At 46.1% G+C, this 19,993-nt stretch overlaps 1 pseudogene across 1 annotated transcript; it reads left to right on the top strand.

The window, feature by feature from the left end:
• The first annotated feature begins 441 nt into the window (after positions 1–441).
• Positions 442–8,849, top strand: LOC123138802 (uncharacterized; annotated as a pseudogene). The gene is made up of 6 exons (XR_006469333.1): positions 442–459; positions 5,669–6,227; positions 6,437–6,975; positions 7,266–7,448; positions 7,564–7,762; positions 7,922–8,849. The product of XR_006469333.1 is annotated as an uncharacterized protein (transcript).
• Positions 8,850–19,993: the final 11,144 nt, after the last annotated feature.

Here is a 19,993-nt window from a genome sequence, read left to right as displayed (position 1 = left end):
AGTATATATTGTTATGAGAATATTTGATTTATTTATTAGTAGATGTTGTTTGGTTTATCTTTTTCGTAATGTTGCATCAAACCCAAGCTGCTTTTCTCAAGTGAGTTTATCTAAATATCCTGCTCATGCTCGCTCGTATCTATCATTGTTCATTGCTTGTCATTGGTTCTTTGACTTCTTAATCTTGTAGACACGGGCGTTGATGGTGGACATGGTGGAGCTGAAATTTTGCACAAAATGTTCATTTGCCCCAGTGGAAGTGCTTTGATGTTGTTTGATTGAGCAGGTAACCATCTGTTACTAGTATCACAATGCAATATTTTCCCTTTCCTTTAGTTTCCTTCGTGGGTGTTTTCTGTTTTACTTTGGTGGTTGCTACATTGCATTTAATTTTTTCCATCTGTGGTTACCATATGACATTGCATTTAACTTTTACTTTGATGTTGTTTGATTGAGCAGGTAACCATCTGTTACTAGTATCACAATGCAATATTTTCCCTTTCCTTTAGTTTCCTTCGTGGGTGTTTTCTGTTTTACTTTGGTGGTTGCTACATTGCATTTAATTTTTTCCATCTGTGGTTACCATATGACTATGCAGCCAACCAAATCGGCTGAACAAAGGCCGAGCAACCATATCCAAGTGGCTGCAACCAGAATTTAGTGTAGCTGGCGCCTCCACAAGTTGAACTAAGGATCACGTAAGGATCCAGTGCAGATAACCTGCAGGAAAGAAGAAGCTCTTTGATTGTTAAAAACAATATTATTGCAATACCTTCAAATAGCCTTATATTGAAGCGCAAACTCCAACCCAGATTTGAGCTTTTAGTTGTTTATTAAAACACCCTAACCAGTTTTCGAACATTATTAGACTAAAGCACAAACTCCAACCCTGATTTGAGCTTTTAGTTGTTTATTAACACACCCTATCCAGTTTTCTGAAATAGAAGTTAGTAATGTACACCTTGAGTTGAGCTTCTCCAACAATGGTGCCATCATCTTGCTCAAGCTGAAAAAAATAATTCTTTTTTACGATGCTTCCTATTTGCAAGTAAAACGTTGGCAAAGCAAGGATGGCATCTAATCCAGTCTCCAGAGTCACTCTGTGCACAAGTCCTCCGAGCCAAATACTTTCCGGCTGGTGATATTCTTACTGCCGAACCAATGAAGGGTATGAGCTATGTATGGAGAAGTATACTGAAGGGTATTGAAGTGTTAAAAGAAGGTTTAATCTGGAGAATTGGCAGTTGTAGCAATGTTAGAATATGGGAAGATCCATGGATTCCACGTGGAGAGACGCGGCGACCATCGTCCCACCAGGGCCGACGCCTTATCTCGCGCGTGTCTGAACTTATAAACCCAATCTTAGGATCATGGGATCATGATCTGGTAAAGGGATGTTTTCACCCGGATGATGTCCAACGATTCTGAGTATACCCATCAGTGAGAATGCAGAGGATTTTTTGGCTTGGCACTTTGATAATAAAGGTATTTTTTCTGTCAAATCTGCATATGAAGTACATAAGAATATGCTCAAGCGAGAGGCAAATAGGCAAAGTGGCCAGGGGTCTATTTCTGATGATCATAAGACAAAGATGTTTACGGATCTTTGGAAGGTTGTATATCCGCCCAAAGTGCATCACTTCTTGTGGAGACTAGCACATAACAGCCATCCTAAGTATATGAATATTAGTAGGAGAGGCATTGAGCTTGATACAAGATGTGCAGTTTGCGGCAGATTATTTGAAGATGGGGGCCATCTTTTCCTTAAATGCAAGTTTGTTAAACAGAGGTGGCAAGCGCTGCAAATGGAAGAGCTCAGGATGCAATTGGCTAACTGCTGCTCTGCTAGGGAGGTGTTGCAGCTATCCTGAGACTGCCTGACGAAAATAAACTGCCGAGAGTTGCACTTTTGTGGTGCTGGTGGACGGAACGTAACAAGGGCAGACATGGTGAGCTACAGATGAGCCCTGAAGAATTTCAGTTCACAGTCCGCAGGCATGTCAGCGAATGGATGGAGTTCCTAACACCACCGAACTCTCCCCATCCTAGCCCTCAGAGCACCTGGAAGGCGCCTCCACTGGAAATGGTGAAAATTAACGTTGATGGTGCATTTTCAGCAGAGACAGGAAAAGGTGGTTGGGGCCTTATATGCAGAGACTCTTCTGCGGAAATTCAGCTTGCAGCGGCTGGCATGGGGCAGAATTATTTGAGTGCCCTTCATGCGGAAACAGACGCCCTTCGTCACGCTGTAGCCCTCTCAGATCAGTTAGAAGTGGGCAGAGTCATTTTTGAAACTGACAGCCTCTCCCTTGCAAATGCAATGACCTCCACCGAGTTTGACTATGCACTTTTGGGCAACCTGTTCAGAGAACTAAAGCTGAAGCTGATCACTGATTTCATCCAAGCAAGTGTAGTACATGTTATCCGTGACTGTAACAAGCTAGCTCATCTGCTGGCGGTGTTGGGTACAGGGTTAGTTAACGGCGGAGACTACCAATGGTTTGATAGTTACCCTGATGATGTAACCCTGCTGTAACCGGCGATTCGGACGTGTCTTAAATGGAATACGAGTGTTCCATGTCAAAAATAAATAAAATAAAAAATGGAAGCACTTCATATTGCTGCCCCCCTCCTGAACATGCTTCACTATAGCATGTTAGGTCCATTTCAACTCCTCTTCTCTCATAAGCTTAGTGGTCCGCTCATCAGCATCACTCTTGATAGACCATTCCGCTGCACTCAGCGGATTTAGTTCTGCCTTAACATCCAGTTGATCAATCAACTGAAGTAAGCCCTCTTCTTTCTTTCCTGTACCCCCCACTGAGACTACGAGCCCATCCCTTTAGGAAATGAAGCATGCCTTCTCTACTTTGATCAAGTCATAGACTCCCTGCTAATTAAGGTCAGTTTATGCTAAAGGGAAACGAATCTTATTGACTGATAAAACAAATGAGAGATGACAGTTCACACGTATTGACTTCAAAAAGTCTCACTTGCTTGTTACAAGTGCTAACATGAACTCATGTTAATTGCGAGATCCATCTAAACAGAGTCACAATTGACCTACTAAACTAATTATAAGGCTTGAGGGGACATCGGTAAATGACTAAGTGACCGGTTTGTTTTAAACCAACTGAAAATATTGCTGGATACCCACTTTCAGTTCCTTCCATATGAGGGGAGAAACTATGACTTAACCATCACAGTTGATCTTGGTTTGTCTTTATTCTGATCAAGTCCTAGGCTCCTAGGTAACTACCGTCGGTCTATGCTGAAGGGAAAGAATTAGTCTCATTGAACGATAAACAAATAGTAAGAGTACTATTCACATGCATTGACTTCACAATAATTGCACATGCTCGATTGCTCGTTGCAAGAGTTCATGGACCATGGAAACTGTGAGATCCACACTCACACAGACCTGACTCGAGGAGATATCTGTACATGACCAAGTGGCTGGTCGATTTTTTAAATTGATCGGAAGTGCCGCTGGATATCAACTGTGGTCCTTTTACGTGGCTAGAAAACATGGAACACTGAGCTTTTTCTTCTTTTTAGATGAGAAGGGGAAAATATGAAACAAGCACATTTGAGCATAATATTGTTTACTTTGTTGAAGCCCCCAGCTCCTGGCCAATCAGAGTAATATATGCTAGGGAAAAAACATTAGTGTCTCATTGAATGATAAAAGAAATTTGTGATGATGACCATCGATTGAGTGTGAGAAATAGCATTCCGAAAAAGGGTTTCCCCCCGCTTTGTATACAAAGCAACCAACCAAGCCGTACAAGGATAGGTGCTGGGGCGGAAGCAGCACAGTCACGCCCAAAAGAAACGACAGAGAAAGAGCAAAAGAAACAAATGCCGACAACGGCGGATCAACGAAAACGAAGAAGCCTCGCGAACGCTGCGCCCACCGGGATCTTCCACTAGGCTCCAAGACTCCGAAGCGCCGGCACCTATCAACACCTCCAAGAAGGATTGCGACGATGACGACGCTGCTGCCAAGGGTTTCCCCCGGTACACGACGAGGCGAGAGGAAGGGTAGCCCCCGACGCCCTCCCGGAAGGTCAGGTGGCACCCACAGGCGCCACCGCGCCGGTGTCGGACAAGCCGACAGGGGTTTCCCCCGATCCCAACCCGCACCTCGGGCGCTCCGGAGCCAGCCACCAAACCAACCACCACCCAGCGCCAACACGGTCAAGAGGCCCCCACGCCGTCTCACCACGACACCGCGAAGTGAGGACAACCAGGCGAAGAATCAGAGCCGGGACTAGGGCAGCAGCACCGTCGGCACGCGGGAGGGCCCCACCTCCACCGTCAGCGACGGTAGCCGTCCGGACGCAATAGCAGGAGCACACCAGGCCCGTAGGCCCACAGGCCCGGCCGAGCCCTCGTGGGCCCGTAAAGCTCCCGCCCTCGCGCTGCTGCCGGCACGCCATCGGCGCCGCCGCCCACATCCGAGCCGCTCCTCCTCCACACCGAGCCGTAGACAGTAAGGCCACGCCAGCACCGGCCCGCTAGGACCCAGATGGGGCCCTAAGGGCCCAGATCTGGGCCGGGGGCGCGTCGCCGGCCACCAGCGCCACCAGGCCACCCCGCCGCCAAGAGGCAGCGCCACCACCGCGCCAGCCGCCGGCCCCCGCCACCAGGACGCCGGACCACCGCCAGCCGAGCTGCATCCGCCGCCGAGCCCTGCCCCGGGAAGGGCGCTGCGCGCGGGGGAAAAGAAGGCCCGCCGCCGCCGAGCCACCCGGCCAGATCCGGGGGCGCTGTCCGGCGGCGGCGGGGGAGGGAGGACGGAGGGGTGGGGGCGAGGAGAAGGCGCGGAGGAGCCACCCCGGCCGCCGCCCGGGGAGGCGGCGCGAGGCGGAGTCGGGAGGCGGCGCGAGGTGAAGAAGCCCTCCTGCAAGCTTTTTTTCAAGCCACCGTCCAATCGAGAAATAGCATTGATGGCAGATCTATCCACATGGCCAAAAATAATACGATTATGGTGCAAGTCAACTCTGCTAGATGCTGATCCAGATGTTGCTGGCAACTCACCAATTGGGTGATATATTAATTCCACCCTGGAAAGAGAAGACAAAACTTAGTTTCAGCAATACATGGATATGCTGGCAAGCATGAAAGAATCTCGACTGTCAATGTAAGCTGCAGAAATGGAAGTGGTAAGAAAGAATACAAGCTGCAGTTGCAAGTTGCTCTCCTGATTTCCGCTATATCTTTTTATTAAGTGATTGACTATATATCTGTATATCGATGTCAGCACAATATCACAGGACCCCACCATCGTCAGTATATTGGAGAATGATCTGTATGAAAAGTTAGTGCTAGAAATTTAATAAATTATGCACAACCGCGTCTGCAGTTATTTTACACAACCAAAATATATTGAAATATACGTATAATATCAAACTGATGCCCATTTTAAATTGGTGGTGGTTGCACACAACGCGCTGACAGTTGAGCAAACTATGATCGCGTACAAGTATGCAATAGTTAATCTGGTACTAGTAGTTAACAAAGAGGCTACTTGGCCCTGTGGGTCGCATATTGTGGAGTCCCATACCACTAAGCTCCAAGCTTTATAATACCTTGCATCAATTTCTGCCATATATTCCATAGTTCCATATCGCTGGCTTAGACTCATACTTCTCATCACCACCAGCATTGTCAAAATGGGCGAGAGCAGAGGAGCATCGCCTTCTTTGCGTGCTACAGGCCTCCGGTGCCCCTCGACATATTCTGCTGTCCAGCTTCAGCATCATCAAGGCAGGACGAGCGGCACTTGACGGATGGCGTCTCGTACAACTACAACGGCCAACCCATTCCATCTGCGGCCCTCAAGGCGATCGTCAAGCACCTAGATCTGGCTCCTGAAGACGTTGAAGAAGCCGCCATCGATTCGGGCCGTCTCACCGGCCTCGTCTTCGTCTCTGAAAGACAACACCACCTCGAGACTCTTCAGATAGGCCTGCGCTTCGATGATGGCGACGAAGTCAGGGTCTTCACCTTGGGGGACATCTATGGCGGCGACTTTTTCAGTGGTGCCCGTCTGGAGGACAGCGGCTGCATCGCAGGAGGCTACGAGGTGGATGGTCACACAGCTGACCATTACCTCGTCTTCGTGTCCACGAAGGAGCCCGTGCAAGAACGCCGTAGCCCCTGGAATGTCGTCTACAAAACTAATCTCAGAACAGGCGAAACTGAGCGCCTAACTCCACCAGGTAATTTGGTTGTTGAATCTTATCTTCCTTTTGCTATTTGATCTACTACTTTGTACTTATCTCTCGATATATGCATGACTAATTTAGTTTTGAGCCCTTTCTGAATCTTCTTTCGAATTTGATCTACTTCTACTTGTCCTTGGATGCATGGCTAAATTTCTGCTTAAATAATATTTGGTTTGTCTGTTTAATTCTACATACATAAACAGGGACGTCCGATTTAAGCCCCTCTGTGTCACCATCTGGGAAGAGAATAGCAGTGGCTTCGTTCCAAGGAAAGAAATGGGATGGTGAAGTTAAAGACTTGCTGACAAGCATTTACGTGATGGACCTAGAGAGCACATATCTGGAGCGCGAGCGGGTGATCGAGAACGCTGGCTGGCCATCATGGGGAAGCGAAACAGTACTGTTTTTCCATAAAATGGTTGGGGATAACTGAGGTGTATTTCGGTACGACTTGAGCACCGGTGAGACCCTCCGTGTGACCCCGGAGGCATTCGATGCAGTGACTCCAGCAGCCATCGATGAGAGCAGAGTGGCTGTGGCAACCATCCGCCAGAAGTCTGTGTTCACTGACGTCCGTACTGAAGCGCAGTACCGTCACATCGAGATTTTTGACATGAGTTTGCCGGAGGAGCCACTTCAAATCACTCGGTATACCAAGCCAAAAGGCGACCATTACAACCCCTTTGTAATGGATGGTGGCAAGTACATTGGCTATCATCGTTGCAAAAGCGACCATCTCGAGGTACCTACCCTTGTGGCTATGCCCTATCCACAATGATTTGCTTGTTCAGTAGTACACACCTGCACAGTTACATTACATTAATTATACTTCCCCCGTTCCAAGTACATTATCATCATGGGAAGTATTTTCATGTTTTATTTATTTTGTATTGTGGATGTTGATATTTTATTCCGTAATCTTGGTAAAACATACATATATTTGACTTTAACAAAAATTGATGCACCTTATTTTTTGGAATGGAGTATGTAGTGATGTCGTTCAAGCTGTCTAAAACATTGTGTCTCCTGCAGCATGGAGATGATGTCCCGAGGCGGTTCGACAAGCTGCAATCCCATCATGAGGATATTGGTCTGTTTAGGGTTGCCGGTGCATTCCCGGCATTTTCCAAAGATGGCTCTAAGCTTGCATTCGTCGATAACGAATTCAAAGCCGTGTGGCTGGCCGATAGTGACGGAATGCGTGTTGTCTTCGAAGTAAGTACACCATGCCCCTTTATCTTTTGGTTCAAAAGAATGGATGATGTTGCGACTTTTTATGACTGGCCGATTGTTATTGACTCTGTTTGTATTTGTGTACTTGTACATATAGACGGATGGCCCCGATGGCGTCTTCTCACCGGTGTGGAACCAAAAGAAGGATATACTTTATGTCTGTATGGGACCGTCTTTCAAAGCCAACGAAATATTGGAGATCTATGCCATCCCTCACGTATCGAGTGGTGCACGAGAGCGGCGACTGCTCACGAAGGGAAAATTCAATAATGCATTCCCATCCACCAATTCAGACGGTAAGAAATTACCACTACTGCAGCCTTGCTTCAGTGGCTCCATGAGTCCTCTAGTCCATTGAATACGAATATTGTTTCCCTTGGCATGGTGATAACTTTGTATACCTCTCACGATGACCGCTGTATATTTGCATTTATGTATATATTACACTTATACAGGGACAAAACTTGTTTTCCGATCGACAAGAAATGGGGGAGACAAAAAGTACAAGAATCTATACATGATGGACGCAGAGATCGGGGAGGACGGTGGTGAAGCGGAACGGATAACAGAGGGCGATTGGATTGACACACACTGCCAGTGGTCGCCAGACAGGGACTGGATCGTGTTCTCGTCAAACCGTGACAGGCCCGCGGACGCTCCGGAGCGCGACCATGGTATGGACCCAGGGTACTTTGCTGTTTACCTGATGAACGCAATCGACTACTCTGTGGTGAGGGTAATCCGGAGCGGGTATGACTTCTCCGGGCACGTGAACCACCCGGTCTTCAGCCCGGATGGGCGGAGCATCGTCGTGACGGCAGATCTTGCCGCGGTGTCTGCTGACCCAATGTCGCTGCCGCTCTTGTTGCATTCGCAGAGGCCCTACGGCGACATCTTCACCGTTGATATCGACCCGGATGACATGGAGAAGAACCAGGATGTGGAGGAGTTTGCCCGAGTCACACATAGCAGGTACGAGAACGCCACTCCTGACTGGACCGTGTTCTCGACTCACGATCCGCATGCGCAGTGGAACCTCCTGGTCATGGAGGACAACTACACCCCGGCGTGCCCGTATGCGCATCATGATGGGGGTGAAAGCTGGCACATGACAGGCCAGATGTGCATCCCGAAAAGGGTCTGTTGATCTTACGCCGCTATGTCGGAATGGCCCAGATAACTGTGCCTTTTGCCCGCTTGGGCTCATACTGTTGCCTGGATTTATTGCTTGAGATGTATTTGTAATTTCTGTTTGGATTGCTGTCTATTTGGGTTGGTGTTGAGGTGATTTGCCCGGACCATTTGCATTATATACATTTCATCTTGCTGTAATATAAGACTTCAGAGTTTTACACGATGATTCTGAATTGAGTAGCCCCTGCTATTGTTGTGGCAAGTTTTGTTAAAACCTAATGATGATATATTTACATAGAAAGGTTTCGCGGAGGTGATTTGCTACCTTTGACAGGGACGGTTTACATCATTCAAATGCTCAGCAACTTGAAATAGTTGTCCACACCTGCTGTGTGGTAAGTTCTACTAGCACCTAGCTCCCTGTCTTGCCAACAAAGTGTCTGCTCTCTCAACCGAGATCCAACAACTTCAGCAACACAACCTGACCGGATGGGATGAAGCCGCCAACTTTGTACAAAGGGGTTTTCATGATGTTGTTGTTCCTAAATACCAGCACAGTGGCCCTTGCAAATGCATTAGCATGACTTTTCATACACTGGAAATTTTCCAAAATGTTTATATTATGTAAACTGAAATATTTAGGTTATAATATAGCCACTACAAATTTTTTTGCTCAGGGAGTACTTGTGGATTACTTCTTTAATCATAAAGTTTGTAGACTTAATGATTAATATTACCAATTCAGAAACACCATATTATCAATCACATGAGCCCATATTATGTACTTCCTCCGTCCCAAAATAAGTGTCTCAAAGTTGATACACTTATTTTGTAACGGAGAGTACTATCTCCGTCTCAAAATGTAAGATGTTTTTGAGGCATCCTAAAGAAACGTCTTACATTTTGAGACAGAGGGAGTACTTCTGTTAGATATATGACTACAAATATGGTAATCAGCATTGGCCACATGACATTCAGTGTAGTTTGACTCATATCAAGGGCTGAATGTTGTTTATGTATAATTATCAAGATATTTTGGTTGACATATCAAAGGTAGGATAACGCTTGGATAACGCTCAGCATGTGTACCGTGTATAAATATTTTTCAATACAAATTCATATATGCAATGTGTCAGAAAGACTATACTATTGGAAACTTGTTTTGAATACGAATTCATCAGTATATATTAAAGTGGTATAGTTCTATGTAGTAGAACGGTTCTAACGCGAATTGTGGTAGTTTGACCGTATAAGGCACGAAACTAAGAGTGGGCAGATGGGCGTCCTCTCATATAATCAGATGAGCGCAAAAGCACGAGAAGCTTTTCTGCAAAGAAAAAAAGAGCACGAGGAACTGCGGGAATAATAATTAAGCACATATAGAGCTCCAGATGCGATAACGACTTGGTGCAAACAACAGCAGTCTAGAAATTAGAAACCAGTACTCCACACTTGACCCATTACATACCCATGACACATCTGGCGAGACATCAACTAAGATAGATACCCAAAGCTCGAGAGGAAAATTCTCCACGTACCACGGGGGAGAATTGATTTTAACCCCCCCAGTTCGCTCGCCTTGGATCTTATGTCCCTTTCTTCGTTTGCCTAGCTAGCCCCCCAGTACGACTTGATTCTTGCCGATTGCCCCTTTTGCGTTGTTATCTATTCAGTTAGCTAATAATGCAAGAAAAACTGATCCTATAATGTTCTGATTTGACTAATTTGCCCTCGTGCAGTTTCCTCATGACCCAGCACCACGCGATGCGAGGAGGGCTAGCACGTTCGTTCTTCGCCCCTGCCGCCAGAGCCGCCGCGCCCTGCTGTCCGTCGCCCCTGCTGCTCCGCCGCGCCTTGCCGTCCGTCCCCCCTGCTGCTGCGCGGCGTCCCCCCCCTCCCCTCTCCCCTCCCGCCGCCCTCCATTGCTGGCAAGGCAAGCTTCTCCCCTTCCGTTTCCATGGATTTTGCTTGGTTCCTCTTATATGGTTGTCTAAATCCTAGAAACCCTAGGTGCTGAGGGAGTTTCACATGGGGATTTCTGTCTATTCGCATTTTTATTTGATGGTTATATCTACTAACAAATTTGTTAAACATCAAAGGGGGGCATCAGGAAGAGCTAGACAGAACTGGGGGGCTTCAGAGCAAGGCAAACGAAGAAAGGGGCATAAGATCCAAGGCGAGTGAACTGGGGGGGTTAAAATCAATTCTCCCGTACCACGGTTGCTGGGGAAGAGCAGTGCGTTGTCATCACTCACAGTCCAAACAGAAAGCACACGACGTAGATCAGGAAGTATGCGAGAGGCCCAAACGCGCAGCCACAGAGAGAGCACACGACGGAGATGAGCGTCCCCGCGGCGCCCGGCGCCATCGCCGCCGGGCTGGAGAAGGCGTAGACGGCCACCACGGCCGCCAGGATCACGGCCAAGATCATCGCCGACGAGATGATGATGCGCCCTGGAAGTGAACGGCGGGAGTCGGAATGGATCGACAGGCGAAGAACGAGGTGTGGAAGGAAAGCGGGATGTCGAACGTATGGTATGACTGGTGGGTTCTTATACAGGCCTCCAGGCCTCCAACGCAGTCTGCACGAGTTAATCGGTCCTCGGCGAGCGATGAAGGATTAATGTTGCATGTCCTGGGAACTACAAAGGCACGAGTTAATCAGAGCTTCACGTAGAGTAGGTTTGACCCGTTGTGAAGTTTAGGGACTTGTGCCTAGTGTTTGACTGAACAAGGATTCATCACCTTCTTATTGGTTCATAGTGACAGGAGGCAAGGGGCGGTGATCTAGTAGCTTTATATCTCCGTTTGTTTTTGGATTCAAGCTTGGCTACTACTACTACTCTTCTTCACGAGTTGAATCGTGCGGTTCAGATTTCTGAAGGTTGAGATTTTTTAGAGGAGAGCAATATTTCGGAAAGTACCGAATCCACGCCTTTGTTTGATACGGTGGGACGCTCAATTTCTGAAAGTTGGCATTCCAATCTCCCCAAGTTAATGGTTTTGTTTAGATTTGTGAATGCTTATGCTCAAACTTTTAATCTTTGTCATAGTACATTCATTGTATTTTTTGCAGATAAGATGGGGGAATGGAGAAAAGAGTAAATTACAAAAAAAAAATGTTTTATGCTAGGATATCACGAAACAATCATCTTTGACGAAAATCACAAAAAACCACCAACATTGGGACAGGTGTGTACTCGTGTTTTGACCGGCCAGGCCCACTTGCCGGATTGGCACGGTACAAGGCTGGTGGCCGACAAACGTTCAGGCGTTTCATTTATCGCCCCAGCCGATCCTCCAATTCGACCGCTTTTCCCACACTTTGGATTCCATGGTGACTGGTGGTGGAGGCCTTGATGCGTCGTTGTGGTGACGACATATCAGGCCTCAACCAAACGCATAATCGAGTGATGTGAAACAAATTTTGAGGAAAAAAGGAGGTGCCTCCTTCTACTGGGAAGCTTCTGGGACCCACCATGTTAAACTCTACAAATTAAGTTTTCAGTGTAATCAACAAACGAGAAGCATCGAAAGAGGACTGTACAGGGAGAGGCTGACGGTATGGACCCAACAGGTTTCACATGACTTTGCATCTTGATCTTCCGGGATGCGGACTTGTTCCCCACGCGCTTCAAAGTCATTGGTTTGGACTACCACATCACGCTCGTCTTCGACAATCACATTCTGTAAAATGACACAACATGCAATCAACTGTCACAAAGTGTGTGGTTCCCGCATCATTGCAGTTCCCCGAACAATTCTGGCTCCAACGAGCTTGAAACACTCCAAATGCCCTCTTCACATCCTTCCTAGCTGCTTCCTGCATTGTTTTAAAGTGGCTTTGTTTGTTGCCTTATAGATCAGATATTGTCTTCACAAACGTCGTCCATTGATGATAGATACCATCGATAAGGTGGTACCCCATGTTGTAGTCGCGGTCGTTGAAAGTGTAGTTGCACGGCGACAATCCCCCATTGCAAAGTATCCTAAACATGGGACATCGCTGAAGAATATTGATGTCGTTGTGAGAACCAGGCATTCCGTATAAAGCATGTCAAATCAATAAGTCATGTCATGCCATTGCTTCCAGTATGATGTTGCCCTCTTTTGCGTGACCTTGGTACATCCCGCGCAAACCTTCGAGGCAGCTCCTCCAATTTCCAATGCATGCAATCAACTGAACCAAGCATACATGGAAAACCTCTTGCCTCTCCAATAGCCAACAACTTTTCTATATCGTGCGCATTTGGCTCTCTCAGATACTCTGCTCCAAACACCTACACTATGGTGCGGGTAAACCTCACAGTGGTATTTAGGCATGTGCTCTCTCCCATCCGGACCATTTCACCAACTACGTCGGCGGCGGTACCAAGTGCAAGCATCCGCAGAGCAGCCGTGCATTTATGCTTATCAGAGAATGATAGTTGACCGCAACAATCCCTGGTGAGTTTGAAGTAGTCATCGTGTGCCTCGATCCCCTCCATAATTTGCAAGAAAAATGCTTTGCGCATACGGAAACGGCGATGAAACCATGGTTCATCAGGGAATGTTGGGTTTGGAGCAAAGTAGTCACTGTAGAGTAGCCGTGCTCCACACACCCTATCATGGTTCATATCTCTTCTCCCTTTGATTGAGCCCTTGAAGTTGAGAATGTGCTCCACCTCCCGGTACATTTCCTGTTGGATGCTCATGAGCATCATTATCTCGTCTTCTTCGTCCTATTCTGACGAATCGAATATATTTTGAATCATTTCATCAAGCTCTGTAGTCCATACTCCTCATCTGATGAACAATTCAATTCCACTATTTTGCCTACGAATAAATCACAAAAAAATTCCAGACAATGTTTTGAACACATAGCAGGCAAGGTGTGGTCCGGGAGTTGTCGGCCGTACCGCATTGGCGCCCGGGTCGGCAGCGATGTATGCGGCGGAGAGAATGGATTGGAGGACCGTAGTGGCGGTGCTAGCAGCACCAAGGGCTCAGAACGGCACCGGAGCAAGGGTGGTGGCGGAGCTAGGAGAATACCAACATGGAGGAGGAAGAAGATAGAAGAGGAGCAAACACTAGTAGAAAAAGGGTCTAATGTAAGCACATTAGTCCCGGTTTGTAACTGGACTGGCACTAATGTGACTATTAGTGCCGGTTCAAACGGCTAGCTGGGAGGTGCTCATTAGTACCGGTTCGTGGCTAACCAGTAGTACCAGTTCGTTCCACGAACCACGAACCGGTACTAAAGAGGTGGTGGCAGGCTTTTGTCAAGCTGGGGCCCCACCAGCACCTTTAGTACCGGTTCATACCACGAACCGGGACTAGAAGTTCACCGTTAGTCCCGGTTCACCTAACAAAGCGGGACTAAAGATATCACTATATATAGTGCTTCGTCCAGCCCGAGCCGAAGCGCTCTATTTTTTCCCTCCTCTCTGTTTTTCTTCCCCTCTTGCTCGAGCTCACCTTCATTTTTGCCAAAATTTGTGAAGATTTGAAGGCACCCCATCCATCCAAGTGATCACAAAGGTTAGCAACTTTGTCATTTCATCTCTCATTGTTAGATTATCTCGTGCAATGCTCTATAAGTATAGTGATTTGTGGGTTTTATTTTGGGAGGAATTATATGTGGTAGTATTTGATTTATATGCAATTTGAGGTCAAAATAACTCTTAGTTTGCATATGTAAGTGTGGTTTACTTAGTGCCTTCCCGTCTCCGTCCTAACCACCGTCGATCGCCCGCACCGTCCCGTCGCCGGCTCCACGTTGTGGTGAGCCTCTTGTTCTTATATTTTTAATATAAGAAAAAAAATCATGTTTGTGTGATTTAGATATATAGTTACTTGTATAATTATCTTACCCGTGCGTGTTTGTTATACATATTGCCATGGTTTTGATATCCGTCCCCGTCGGCCCTTGTCCAGGTTATGATTCGGATGTGGTATATTCTCTTTTATAACTATTTGTTGCATTTCGTGTTTATGACAAATTATGCCCATCAAGTTGACATAGATACTTTTATCTAGGAGGTATGTGAACCGGAAATTCCAACCGACCCTATTGTCGAGAGGTTAAATTTAGTTGAAAAATATAACGAGTATTTGAAACAAAAATTGAAAAGAATTGAGGGGGAGAAGATGGAATTGGAGTTGCATGTTGCCGATGTCATCAATGATCACAAGATCAAGATGGAGAAAATGCGCTTGAAGATTAGAAAATATGCCATCGATAGTGAGGCTTGGTATCATTATGTTGTTGGATCAATTGTTACCTTAGTTGCGATCTTGATCGCATTTGTTGTTGCATTTAAATGCTTTAGCTAGAGAGTTATCTGTATGTTGTTTTATGAGAATAAGTGTTGTATGAACTTTATGTATGAACTTGTATTAATTTGGTCTTTTCGGTGCTGTGTAAATGAAGATGAGCCGGCAATGGATGTACAATGACCGATGCCCTCCCCAGTTCATTAATGGCATGCATACTTTTCTGCTTGTGGCTGAGGCAAACAAGTGGACGGATGGTTTTATGTCTTGTTCATGTGCTGGCTGTAAGAATGATATGAATTACTCTAAGTCAAGAACCATTCATGTCCACCTGTTTGAGTCCGGTTTCATGCCCCGCTATAATGTTTGGACCAAGCACGGAGAAAGAGGGGTTATGATGGAAGACAATGAAGAAGAAGAGGACGACGACAGCTATCCTGGCCATGGGTTCCCTGAATACGATGGTACAACAATGGGGGAAGAAGCTGATCCGGCAATGCGGGAAGAAGCTAAAGAAGAGGCATCAAATGAGCCCGCTGATGATCTAGGTCGGGCCATTGTCGATGCAAAGAGAAACTTCGCAAGTGAAAAGGAGAAGAAGAAGTTTCAGTGCATGTTAGAGGATCACAAGAAATTGTTCTACCCGAATTGCGAAGATGATAAGAAAAAGCTGGGCACCACACTAGAATTGCTGCAATGGAAGGCAGAGAATGGCGTATCTGACAAGGGATTTGGAAAGTTATTGATAATGTTAAAGAAGATGCTTCCAAAGGACAACGAATTGCCCGAGAGTATGTACGAAGCAAAGAAGGTTGTCTGCCCTCTAGGATTAGAGGCATGTCCTAATGACTGCATCCTCTACCGCGATGAGTACGAGCATTTGAACGTGTGCCCGGTATGCGGTGCATTGCGCTATAAGATCAGCCGCGAGAACCTAGTGATGTCAAGGGCGAGCGCCCCAGGAAGAAGATTCCTGCCAAGGTGATGTGGTATGCTCCTATAATACCACGGTTGAAATGTTTGTTCCAAAACAAGAGCATGCCAAGTCGATGCGATGGAACAGAGAAGACCATAAGAAAGACGGGAAGTTGGGAGTACCAGCTGTTGCAGTGGAGAAAAATCGAGAGAAAGTAGTGGGAGGACTTTGCAGGTGACACAAGGAACGTATGGTTTGATTTAAGCGCGGATGCCATTAATCCTTTTGGGGAGCAGAGCGGCAACCATAGCACCTGCTTGTGACTCTATGTATGTTTAACCTGCCTCCTTGGTTGTGCATGAAGCGGAAGTCCATTATGATGTCAGTGTTCATCCAAGGCCTTAAGCAACCCGACAACGACATTAATGTGTACCTAAGGCCATTATTTGAAGAATTATTATAGATGTGGAATGAAAAAGGAGTACATGCGTGGGATGAGCACAAACGGGAAGAGTTTGACCTACATGCATTGCTGTTTGTGACCATGAATGATTGGCCTGCTCTTAGTAACCTCTCAGGACAGACAAACAAGGGATACACGCATGCACGCACTGTTTGGATGATACCGACAGTATATATTTGGATAATTGTAAGAAGAATGTGTACCTGGGACATCGTCGATTTCTTCCGAGCAGGCATACCGTAAGAAAGAAAGGCAAGCATTTCAGAGGCGAGGCAGATCACCAGATTACCAGACGGAGCCTCGCCACCGTACCGGTGATGATATACATGATATGGTCAAGGATTTGAAGGTAATCTTTGGAAAGGGTCCTGGCGGACAATCTGTTCCGAATGACGCTGACGGACGCGCCCCCATGTGGAAGAAGAAATCTATATTTTGGGATATGCCCTACTGGAAAGACCTAGAGGTCCGCTCTGCAACCGACGTGATACACGTGACAAAGAATCTTTGCGTGACCCTGCTTGGCTTGTTGGGCGTGTGTGGGAAGACAAAAGATACACCCGAGGCACGGGAGGACCAACAACGTATGCACGGAAAGGACGGCATACATCAGGGTCATGCCAGCTATGCTTTTACCAAAGAAGAGAAGGAAATCTTCTTTGAATGCCTGCTCAGTATGAAGGTACCGTCTGGCTTCTCGTCGAATATAAAGGGAATAATAAATATGGCAGAGAAAAAGTTTCAGAACCTAAAGTCTCATGACTGCCACGTGATTATGACGCAACTGCTTCCAGTTGCATTGAGGGGGCTTCTACCAGGAAACGTTCGATTAGCCATTGTGAAGCTGTGTGCATTCCTCAATGCAATCTCTCAGAAGGTAATCGATCCAGAAATCATACCAAGGTTGGAGAATGATTTGGTGCAATGTCTTGTTAGTTTCGAGTTGGTGTTCCCACCATCCTTCTTCAATATCATGACGCACGTCCTAGTTCACCTATGCGAAGAGATTTTCGTTCTGGGTCCTGTATTTCTACACAATATGTTTCTCTTTGAGAGGTTCATGGGAGTATTAAAGAAATATGTTCATAACCGTGCTAGGCCAGAAGGAAGCATCTCCATGGGCCATGAAAATGAGGAGGTCATTGAGTTTTGTGTTGACTTTATTCCTGACCTTAAGCCGATTGGTGTTCCTGAATCGTGGCATAAGGGCAGACTGAGTGGAAATGGCATGCTAGGACCGGATCAACTAATATATATGGACGAGCATTCTCTCACTGAAGTACACTACACAGTTCTACAGAATTCCACCTTGGTGGCTCCGTATATGGAGGAAACAAGAATATTCTAAGCTCCATATACCCGAAGCAGTCTAAAGACTGGTTTACACTTCAATAAATGAGGACTTTCGCCGGTTGGTTGCAGACACGTGCCATGCATGACGCCGATATTGAAGATGACATGTACTTGCTGTCCCAGTTGCCATCTTTGAATATAATGACTTTCGAAGGGTACGAGATAAATGGGAATACATTTTACATGATCGCCCAAGATAAAAAGAGCACCAACCAAAACAGTGGTGTCCGCTTTGATGCAGCAACCTGTAGAGGAAAGGGCACATATTATGGTTACATAGAGGAGATATGGGAACTTGACTATGAACGTGATTTGAAGGTCCCTTTGTTTCGATGCAAATGGGTTAATATGGCAAGAGGTGGCATAAAGGAAGGCCCACAATATGGGATGACAACAGTGGATCTCAACAATTTTGCGGACACAGACAAACCATTCGTCCTAGCCAATGATGTGGCACAAGTTTTCTATGTGAAGGACATGTCTACCAAGCCAAGAAAAAGAAAAGTTAAGGAAGCGAATACATCATACGATGAGCCAAAGTGCCACATAGTTCTTTCAGGGAAAAGAACACATCATGGGAGTGGATGACAAGACAGACATGTCATAAGATTATGAAAAGTTTCATGAAATTGCTCCCCAAAGTGAATATTGACCCAAGCATCCAGTTAACTGATGAAGATTGTCCATGGTTATGGCGCAAAGGGACACACGCAAAGAAAAAGTTTCACACCCAAAGATAGTAGGGAATCTTTATAATAGTTAGGGTGCTTATGTGTCTTGTATTTGAAACATGTACTTTTGTGCTTCGGACAAACATGTACCTTTCTGACTTTATTTACTAATTTTCAGCACATTTACTGATTTTTTTAGCTAAATGACCCTGAATTGAAAACCGTGACAAATGAACTCTGAGAAGGTTGAAAGTTGGCATGGTATCATCATTCCACCCACATAGCATGTGCAAAAAAGTAGAGAGAGTTACAAAAAAAATGGATGCACTTCGTGTACAAAATGGACAATCTCTTTCGAAGTATCAGGGTTCCGGACGAAAACTCATCTGTTACAAAGGCATTTCTTTTTTTTAACTTATTACAACTCCAGACTTTTTGTGCCTTTAGTATGCACCATTCAAAGCCACGTCATCAACTTTCAACTCTTTCTTACATCATTTGCTATTTTGCATGCATTTACTGATTTTTTTCAGCTAAATGATCCTGAAATTGAAATGCATTGGAGATGAACTCTGAAAAGGTTGAAAGTTGGCATGGTATCATCATTTCACCCACATAGTATGTGCAAAAAAATAGAGAGGGTTACGGCAAAAACTGGATACACTTCGTGTACAAAATAGACAATCTCTTTCGAAGTATCAGGGTTTTGGACGAAAACTCATCTGTTATAAAGGCATTTCATTTTTTTAAATAATCTAAGTATTACCAAATTGAATATAACGATAAAACACATTAATATTAAACATAAGAAAAAAGAATCACTGAAAAATATATTTTAAAGTAAAGTTATTCCCAAACTAGTGATTCACACAATTTTCAAATAATTCAAATTTGAAAACTACTAACACTAACAGAAAGTTTGTAATTTTTGATACCTAAAGCAAAAATATTCACAAATAAATTCTAAATGCAGCAAAAAACAACTCAAAAAAAGCAGAAAAGAAAAAAAGGAAAAGAGAAATTAAAAAAAAGCCTGCCTACTGGGCCACAGCGGCCTGCATATGACAAGAAACCCAACCTGTAGTTGGGCCAGGATGCAGGCCGCTAGCCCAGTAGGCCCAACAAGGCAGAGTAGGAGAGGTAGGCGCCCAGAAGGCCTGCATTTGAGAGGAGCTCAATGCAGTGCCCGCATCGGGGCTTATAAACTGGTCTTGGCGGTCCTCAACTAGCGAGATGGGACTAAACTTGCCGCATCGCACCTGCGTCAGCGCACCCCTTTAGTATCGGGTCGTGGCTCCAACCGGTACTAAAGGGGAGTCTTTAGTACCGGTTGCAGCCACGACCCGGTACTAAAGGAGGTCGCTTCCTGCTGCTTGGCTGACCAAATTTGACCTTTAGTACCGGGTCATGGCTTCAACCGGTATTAAAGGCCCCTCCTATATATATAGCACTTACGAAAATTTGTAGTTTCATCTCCACTTCCTCTCCTCTGTTTTGACATCGCCGCCGCCCTTGTCCCTCGCCGTCGCCGTCCCCGTCGCGCGTCGTTGCCGTCACCATCCCCGTCGCCGCCCCCGTCCCCGTCGCCGCCCCGGCCCGTTCCTGTCGCCGTCGCCATCGCGTCTCGCCGTCGCCCCGTATGCCGCCGCCCCGTCACCGCACCCGTCGATCGCCGCCCCCCCTCCCGGTCGTTGCCCCGCACTCTGAGCCCCCTACGCGCGCCATGGCCGCGCCC

The sequence above is a fragment of the Triticum aestivum genome, chromosome 6B (assembly GCF_018294505.1).
Source record: "Triticum aestivum cultivar Chinese Spring chromosome 6B, IWGSC CS RefSeq v2.1, whole genome shotgun sequence".
Taxonomy (NCBI): Eukaryota; Viridiplantae; Streptophyta; class Magnoliopsida; order Poales; family Poaceae; genus Triticum; species Triticum aestivum.
This window is presented reverse-complemented; position numbering and strand designations above follow the sequence as displayed.